A 9,230-nucleotide genomic window follows, 5' to 3' on the forward strand; every position below is an offset into this window, starting at 1 on the left:
GTTTTAGCTCGTCGTTTCGTCTTAGTCACAGAAAAAAGGTTCGTTGACGAATATTTTTCGTCGTCGTCTTCGTCAACGAAATTAACACTGCTCTACTCCGTGTGTTTCTCTGCACAGACCCTGTGCACCCAGGACGCGATCTTCCCAGATGTCCTTCACTCCGGCGCCGGGACGCCACGGACCCCGGGTGCACCATCAGCGGAAGACGCGAGCCAGGCCCCGGGCGACGACCTCTCCCCCTCCGCCTCCGGTCTTCGAGATCTCCACCCGGAACCGCTTCGCTCCCCACTGCGAGACGGAACGCGACGCTGTGATCGTCAGAGACTCCATCGTCCAGCACGTCCGTGCTACGTCAGCTGAAGGTAAAGTGCACACTCACTGTTTAATAAGTTAAATATATTAAGGTTCTGCAATATATAAATATATTGTGGAAACTTATTTTCTTGTAGATCTGCTTTGCAACGATTTGTATCGTAAAAAGCACTATACAAATAAACTTGAACTTGAACTTAATGTCTGACAGAGACTGTGGTGCAATTCAGTCTGACTCTTCTCAGAGTGAACACTTGTACAATGGATCTTCATTTAGTTGTGCTGTTCTGTGCCTCAGCAGGTGAGTTTATTTATTTTCCCTTGGCAAGTATGACTTTTCCTTAAACAAACAAACAGAATTCACTAAAAAAGCTTTTGTGTACTTTTTAACAAATCCATGTCTATCTACTGAAGATATCCTCTGCTGCTGTATCAGACTCTGCTCTGTACTACTGTGCTCTGCAGCCCACAGTCACAGGAAACACATCAACACCGTACAAAACCCTTTTCTCATTTTAGAGACTAAACGGAAAGTTACACAAAAACAAAGACAAATCTAACTGCGAAATCTTAACATGTAAAGCGGAGCAATAAGGGAATCAATCGGTTAAAAAAAAACTCACAAAAATGCAAATTTTTGGATAAAAGTAAATTACAGATATCATGTTAAACATATAAACCAATATAACAAATGCAAACTGAAAGTAGCATCATAATATTGTTAATTACATTAGATTCATACAAAAGTAGCCTATGATTTATGTTTCAATCACAAAGATCTTTAAGGTGGCAGTGTTCTGAAACTTTCATTAGGAACTGAAGTGATGGAAGACATTTAAAAAAATATATATATTTCTAAAACATTTTTATATTTTCATGCTCATGAGGACAGAGAGGAACACTTTGATTTGTAGTCATAAAAAGTAATAGTAATAACTAAAAATAAATAAATACAAATAAATAAATAAAAACATTCCAGATTAATTCCTCTAAATTTCTCTGAGCAAAAAAAAAAAAAAAAAGACAAAATTTACATGAAAGTCATTTTTGCCTCACCCTATAAAATAAAATGTATAAATATAAATCTTGTTGCTGTTGTCTGAAATGATCACACATTACATCATTATTTTATGTAATTTTCATAAACAATTAACAATGTTACAAAGCCTTCACTGGTTTCACACTCACAGAGATCAGGAAGTTCCTGAATGTCTTGATAACTGAACAGCAGAAAGCATCAGTAACACAGTCAGAGCACAGAGAGAATCAACACACAACTGATCTGATCATATTCACCATGAACAAATACATGCTGCTGCTTTTCATTATGGCATCAGGTGCGTCATTTATGATTACTTAAGATATTTTAGCAACAGCTTTAAAGACCCAATAAAACACTGGATGGTATTTTACTGGTTTCCTCTTTCAAAACAAATGCAGAGTAACATTATTGTTAGAATGTTTAACATGAGAATGAGTTAATATTGTACTTAATGTTTGCAGATGTGACGGCTGTGGACAAAATTGAGCCAAATAAAGGGACGAGCATCATCAAAACAGAAGGAGAGACTGTAACGCTGAGCTGCTCTTATGATTCAGACAGTAACAATGTACGTCTGTACTGGTACAGACAATATAACAAAGGAGAACCTCAATATTTATTATATGAAGGAGCACGATCAAACTATATCAAGCACAGCTCTGATCCTCGATTCCAATCAAGCACGTCTCGTATATTGACTGAACTCATTATTAGCAGTGTGACCGTGTCAGATTCAGCTCTATTACTGCGCTTTAAGAGTTGAAGCCCAGTGATACAAAACACGAAACAAGTCGTACAAAAAATAAAAGGCATGTTCACTTTGAAGCTCTTATGAAAACCAAATCAAAACCTCAATAAGAGATAGTAACTGCAAACACCTGTGTGAGGCTGATGGGAAAATGTATTGTAAAAGTAATAAAGGGCAAACAAAGCTTTTGAATAAATTGCCATTTCAAAGAATAGTACCTAATAAGTTGAAGGACTGTAACTATAACCAACTGCTTTGGCTAACATGCTTTACATCATGTGACTTTATTTCAGCTGTGTAACACTTGCAAGAAAACAAAAGAAGGCAATATACAATAAACAGAGTGGTTTCCTTTTGGTTTTCACAAACTTCTCTTAAGAGTCCTATCATATTATGAAAGCGAAACTCTCTTATTGAAGGATTTATTCTGACTTCTGTATATTTGAAACAGATCATGAGGTGGTTCAGGAATATATTTCTATTTGCACTATTCAGTCTTGGTATGCATTTCTACATTTCAAGTAGCTATAGATCACTCTTAAATATTTGTAAAGATTGTTTGTTGATATGGATTTTGTGATATACATCAAAAATCATAACTACATCAAATATTTTAAAATCTTTACAGAGTGCAGATCAGAAGACAAAGTTGATCAGCCAGACAAACGTAAGTGTAGCTGACGGGAAATCAGTGACCTTAGATTTTACTTCTGTCAGGACCATTATTGTCAAATTGATAGACACTTAGCATATGGTTCTGTTCTGGGCAGAAACTCCCTGCCCATCCATGCAGCCGGTCATGAATGAGCATGGAGAGCAGCAATAATAACCCCCCTATAGGGTTAACAAAATAGAACAAAGCAGATATCATTAATGTACTTAATGATATTTAAGTGTAACACATTACTCAAGATAAAGGATTCTGATTCAAAAAGGAATATCAGAAAGCCAAGTCCTGACTGTGGCGAAAGGAGGTGTTGGGGGTGGAGGAGGGTAATTTGCTTCTGAGCAAGCAAAGAGCTGCAGAATAATACTGAATAGAGTTTATAGGAATGCCATGATAGGTGTCGTATTCCTATGTGATCAGCTGAGAGTCAGCTGATGCAAGCTTGACTCACGTGACCTGCCAGAACTAAAGCTATACCCTTAATATAAACAACAACGAGAAAATGACACTGAGTTTCAGGGAAGATTTCACTCTGAACTTTCAGTAAATTCAGTTCCATTTACAATCCAGGATGTGCATGTGTCTGACTCTGCTGTGTACTACTGTGCTCTTAGGACCACAGTGAGAAAACAAGAAAAAAGTCAAACCACATACAAAAATACAGAGGAATAAAGATGTGACTGTTTCTTTATGATAAGTACTGTATATTTGACATTTACAAACTAAAATCATAATGAAGGTAACAGTCAGTCATGCAATTATTATTATTATATTGATTGCATGATTTATAAATGGTTTCAATATAATGTAGTTATAGTGTTTTCTTGATTTAATGCTGTGTGCTGTGTGCAGTAGAATTGTCTTTCAACACGAACAGATGATTCAAATAATGGTACACTGTTGTGAGTAAAGCCCAAAATAACATTCTAAACGTGACTTTAATGGAAGCTGAATCTTAGTCAAGAAATTCTAACAAATTCTAACGAACACATCAGCTCTCTACAAAAACCTGTTACAATGAGAGACAGGAGTAAAATACAGCAAGAAATAAAGCAAATAAATGTTATCTCAAATTATTCCCATGTGTATTACAGTATATAGAACATACACTGTACATTCACATGTAGTGCCTGCTTGTTCAAAATTCTGATTACATTTTATATAAAAATAGCTAGACTATACATAATAAATATTCTTTACAGCTCAGAGCACTGAGAGACCCAACAGAGAACTGAACTGATCTGATTGAACATGAACAGATGTTTTATACTGATTCTCATTGTGGGAACAGGTACATTATTTATAGAGTGGAAATAAATAAAAGTGTATTTACATGACGTGAAAACCACAACCTTTCCAGCCCCCAAAGTAATAAAATATGTTGTCACAGCTGTGCCAATTTGAATCAGGTCTGCTAAAAAAACAACCACTTTTTTAATCTAGTGGGAACAACATAATTTCAGAAGATGGCAATCATCTATGATATTGAACTATTCAGTTAAAATTCTGCGGTGTGTAACGTCTGCAAACAGTTTTGCACTTGAAAACTGAAAAGACTAACATTGCCTGCTGTATATAAACTGTTTAAGTCAAGTTTAATACAGGTCTCTGTTCAAATCCTGTCTGTACAGATTTATATATGTTGCACTGTGGTCCTGTGAGGCACAACATATAGCAAAATGACAATAAACCTGACTTGACTTTAAACTTGAGATGTCACTTATGCAATACTTGCAGTTAACCAGAAGAGGGCAGCAGGTGCTCAGTATTAGATTTGACAGTAAAAAGCTTTTATAAGTCTCCACAAGCTCCTCCTTGGATCATCATTACAATACCAAAAACAAAACTGTCATATTCACTGATTTATCAGGACTTCAACATAGACAAAGTCATGCCACACAGGTTGAGGAATATATTTCTCTTCGCACTATTCATTCTTGGTATGAATTCTAATTTAATACAATTGCATATTCAGTTGTGCATATGTTGTATTGTACTCTACATTAAATATTCTTAAATCTTTACAGAGTGCAGATCAGAGGATGAAGTTGATCAGCCAGACAGACATGTGACTGAAGTTGAAGGAAGATCAGTAACATTACAGTGTAAATATAAAACAGATTCAACACAAGATTATTTATTCTGGTACATCCAGAGAGCAAATTACTTTCCTAAATACATCCTGAGGAGAAGCAAATATGGAGGAGAAGATAATGATGCTCAGTTTCAGGAGAGATTTCACTCTAAACTTTCATCAAATTCCGTTCCTCTGACGATCCAGGATGTGCGTGTGTCTGACTCTGCTGTGTACTACTGTGCTCTGAGGCCCACAGTGAGAAAACTCAAGTCAAACCGCATACAAAAACACACGAGCTGAATCTCAGTCAAGAAATTATAACATGTGCTTCTCCTGTTTAGAATATGAAATGTTGCCTATGGTTTTGAATACTCATTTTATGAACAAAATTATATTATAGAAAAGTGTAATAATCTAGCAATTAAATACAAATAAATATATTATACAGTCTAGTAACAACCACAATCAAAACCACAATCTATCCAGCACTGAATGAATTCAAATATGTGGTAACATCTGTGTAAGACTGAATTAGGGTTTTGTTGTATAAATGTTGTATAAAGGCATAAATGAGAATCTTCAGGAAAAAAAACATTAAAATTATGTCCAGATATCATGTATGCGAGTGTTTATTTAAAATAATTCAAAAATAAAATTTAAAATTTAAAAACTTCCAAAATGGACAGTTGTATAGCATATCATTTATGCTTAACATATAAATTGTTTCAAATAATGGCATGCTGTTGTGAGTAAAGCTCAAAATAACATTCAAAACATGATGGAAGTAAACTAATAAAAAATACTCTAATTTAAAACAACATTCATGTTTTGACAAAATCTTTTCATTTAATGATGTTAAATCCCCTCAAATGACTATCTTCACAATAGTCCCATTCTCATAAGGCCAAATTCTTAAATAAGGATGGCAGATCAAATTTGATTTATTTGTTCTGTAATCATACAGTTGTAACATTAGTTCATGTGACTGGATGTGATGTCAAATTCAGGTATAATGTGGTTCAGAGAGGAGGGACTCAGTGTTCATATGATCTTAGTGTCTGACAGAGACTGTGGTAGAAAGGATTCAGTCTGACTCTTCTCAGAGTAAACACTTGTACAATGGATCTTCATTCACTTATTCTGTTCTGTGCCTCAGCTGGTATGTTATTTGGTTAATTATTATTATTTAAATGTAGATTTTTATTGTTAAAAATTAGTTGAATGAAAAACATCTCACAAAAATTACAAATGTCCCTCTTCTTTTTTAGCTGCTGCATTTGGGAATGTCATTAAACCAAACAAAACAGATGTTTTTGCTGAGGAAGGTTCAAGTGTTACATTATCCTGTAGTTTTTCTGCATCTGGAGGTTCAGATTCTCTCCACTGGTACCGTCAGTATGGAAGATCAAAACCTGAATATCTTGTACTCACCTACAGTAGTGCAAAAGAAGCTCAGCCGTCTGGTGTAGATCCAAGATTCTCTGTTAACATTCCAAAAAAGGAACATGTGGATCTGATCATCTCCTCTGCTGCTGTATCAGACTCTGCTCTGTACTACTGTGCTCTGCAGCCCACAGTGACAGGAAACACATCAGCTCTCTACAAAAACCTGTTACAATTAGAGACAAGAGAGTAACACAGAGATAGAGATGAAGACAGAGAGAAAGAAGCTGTAAGTGGCAATTACAGAATTGTGAACCAATGAAAAAAATTAAATCACAGGCTGTACCAAAATCATAAGGTGGACATTTTCTTTTTATTATAAAGCATGAATTTGTGTGGCAATGTGAAAGGCTTACATTAAATTACAGTTACATTAAATCCAGATGAAGCTGCTCTTTAATACCTGTAATTCAGAAAAATCAAGCATATAAAAAAAATCTCAAATGATTCTCATGTGCAATAAATAGTGCAGCTTGATGTATGCCACAGGATGGCAGTGTTCACACACTTTCACATGGAGATTCTGCTATGTTTTTATTCCTATATAACACATCATACTGCAACATTATGTTGTACATTTATATTGTGCAATTTATAAATTACAAAATTGACATATTATTCAGGTTTTCATTACTTAATATTCCCAAGCTAAATATGAGGAATAAATATGAGGATATAATATGAGGAAAATGGCAAACTGGCATCATAACTGCATTTTTGAATTTGGCCAGTGGTTACGAAAACATGAATGGCCATTTCTTTTAATACGGTGTACTGTCGCGCTCGCTACGTACAAATCAGCCAAATCATGTAACATGAATGTCGTACAGTCTCTTGCTCTTACTAAAAAAAAAAAAAAAAAAACGAGTTGAAAGCATGCTGAGCCATGGAAGATATACTGTTTCTCGAGCGCTTTCCGTGAGTGCGATTCAAAACGTGGTGAAACATGGACAAATACGTTTCATCCATTCTTTCACCCCCCCCCCCCCCCAACACAGTTTTGCGTAGGGCCCCCAGAAGTCTAGGATCGGCACTGAGAACCACACACCAAATGTGCAAAACCATACACTAATTCTCAGGCTTTGACTCCGTTTTAAATTTCATAAAACACTTTTTGCAAAACACAACACACAATTCTCTATGTAACACAGAAATCTAACAGGAAGTATCTTGATTTCCTTTTTTTAACACAACAAATGAAAATGCCACACTAATTCATCATTGCCTCACACTCACACTCCTCACATGTGCAAACACTAATTGCTTAACTGATCACTAACCAATCACTGCTTTACTGTAGTATAGGCCTATAAATAGGTCAAAGGTCAGAATACCTGTTTTGAACAATGTATGCCAACAATGGACAGAGAGCAAGAGGAGTAGGAGGAAGAGGAAGAGGAAGAGGAAGAAGATGACGAGGGCAAAGAAGAGAAGGAAGGAGAGCCATCTCTGATGAGATTAGTGCAACACTTGTTGATCATGTGATCAACCACGGTTTGACCAATGAGAGTCCAGGCCAACTTGAGTCGATTTACAGTGGCGTCCATAATTCGAACCTTCAGAAATGAGAACAGGTATGCAACTATCTAATGACTATTTTAGCATTACAGTAATGTACAGTAAAATACGTATGACTGCATAGTATTGCATAAACATTTGTGACTCTAAGCCATCCATTTACTGCACTGCATTGAATGAATGAGGTTGGTTATCATGCTGTACTACATTTTTTGTAAATTGTTTACAGTTCCTATGCTGAACACGTACTGTGTTTTAATTCTGTACAGAGTGGAAAGACAAAACCATCATGGAGGACGAGGACGCTTGTTTACAGATGTACAAGAGACTGCAATTATAAATATGGTTTTGGCCAACAATGCAATAGGATTCGAGAGATAAGAGAGCATATCTTGAACAATGACACCATATTTAACAACATCAATGCTGTTACAACATTCATACAACACATCCTCCAACGGCACCAAGTGACGATGAAACAACTTTACAAGGTGCCATTTGAGAGAAACTCTGACAGAATCAAGAATCTGCGACATGACTTTGTAGAAGTATGTATGCAACACTACTTCCAGTAATTCAGACATACCATATTTACTCATCTGAATATCCTTTTCTCTGTTACAGAGAGTATTGGAGATGGATGCCCATGTAATTTATTTATGTGGATGAGGCTGGCTTCAACCTCACCAAAACCAGGCACCGCAGAAGAAATGTAATAGGACAGAGGGCAATCACCAATGTCCCTGGACAGCGTGGGGGTAATATAACTATGTGTGCTGCCATCACTCAAAACGGGGTCCTCCATCACAATGCCACACTGGGTCCGTACAACACCGGCCATATGCTCACTTTTCTGGATGCAATTTACACAATGCTTGTCCCTGATCCAGACCAGGAGCCTTCTAGATTTGTGGTTACATGGGACAATGTTAGTTTTCACCAGGCTGTTCTGGTCCAAAACTGGTTTGCCACCCATCCACAATTTGTAGTTTTGTACCTACCCCCATATTCACCTTTTCTAAATCCCATAGAGGAATTCTTCTCAGCCTGGTGCTGGAAAGTATGATCGTCAACCCTATGCCCGCATGGCGTTTCTCCAGGCAATGGGGGACGCATGTGGGGACATAGAGGTTGCCTCTGTCCAAGGTTGGATACGCCATGCTAGGAGATACTTCCCTTGATGTTTGGCAAGAGAAAACATATCTTGTGATGTGGACGAAGTATTGTGGCCAGACCCAGCCCGGAGAAGAGATGAAGCGTAGCTTGGCACTGGTGACTAAACCCCCCACCCCCCACCAATTCCTGGACTGCCGCTCTGGGACCCCACACACGCAATTGTGTTCTTTACTGTATTCCAAAGAATATACTTTGGTTTACATATGTTTATGGTTTTGTTGTAGGCTACTGTATACAATAGTAATGT

At 36.8% G+C, this 9,230-nt stretch overlaps 1 gene segment (V, D, J or C); it reads left to right on the forward strand.

Annotated features, from left to right (window-relative positions):
* The first annotated feature begins 5,858 nt into the window (after window positions 1-5,858).
* On the forward strand, window positions 5,859-6,482 carry LOC306845804 (T cell receptor alpha variable 12-2-like). The segment is given in 3 exons: window positions 5,859-5,919; window positions 6,003-6,005; window positions 6,115-6,482.
* The last annotated feature ends 2,748 nt before the right edge of the window (window positions 6,483-9,230 follow it).

This window comes from Barbus barbus (genome assembly GCF_936440315.1).
Source record: "Barbus barbus genome assembly, chromosome: 26".
In the NCBI taxonomy this organism is placed as follows: Eukaryota; Metazoa; Chordata; class Actinopteri; order Cypriniformes; family Cyprinidae; genus Barbus; species Barbus barbus.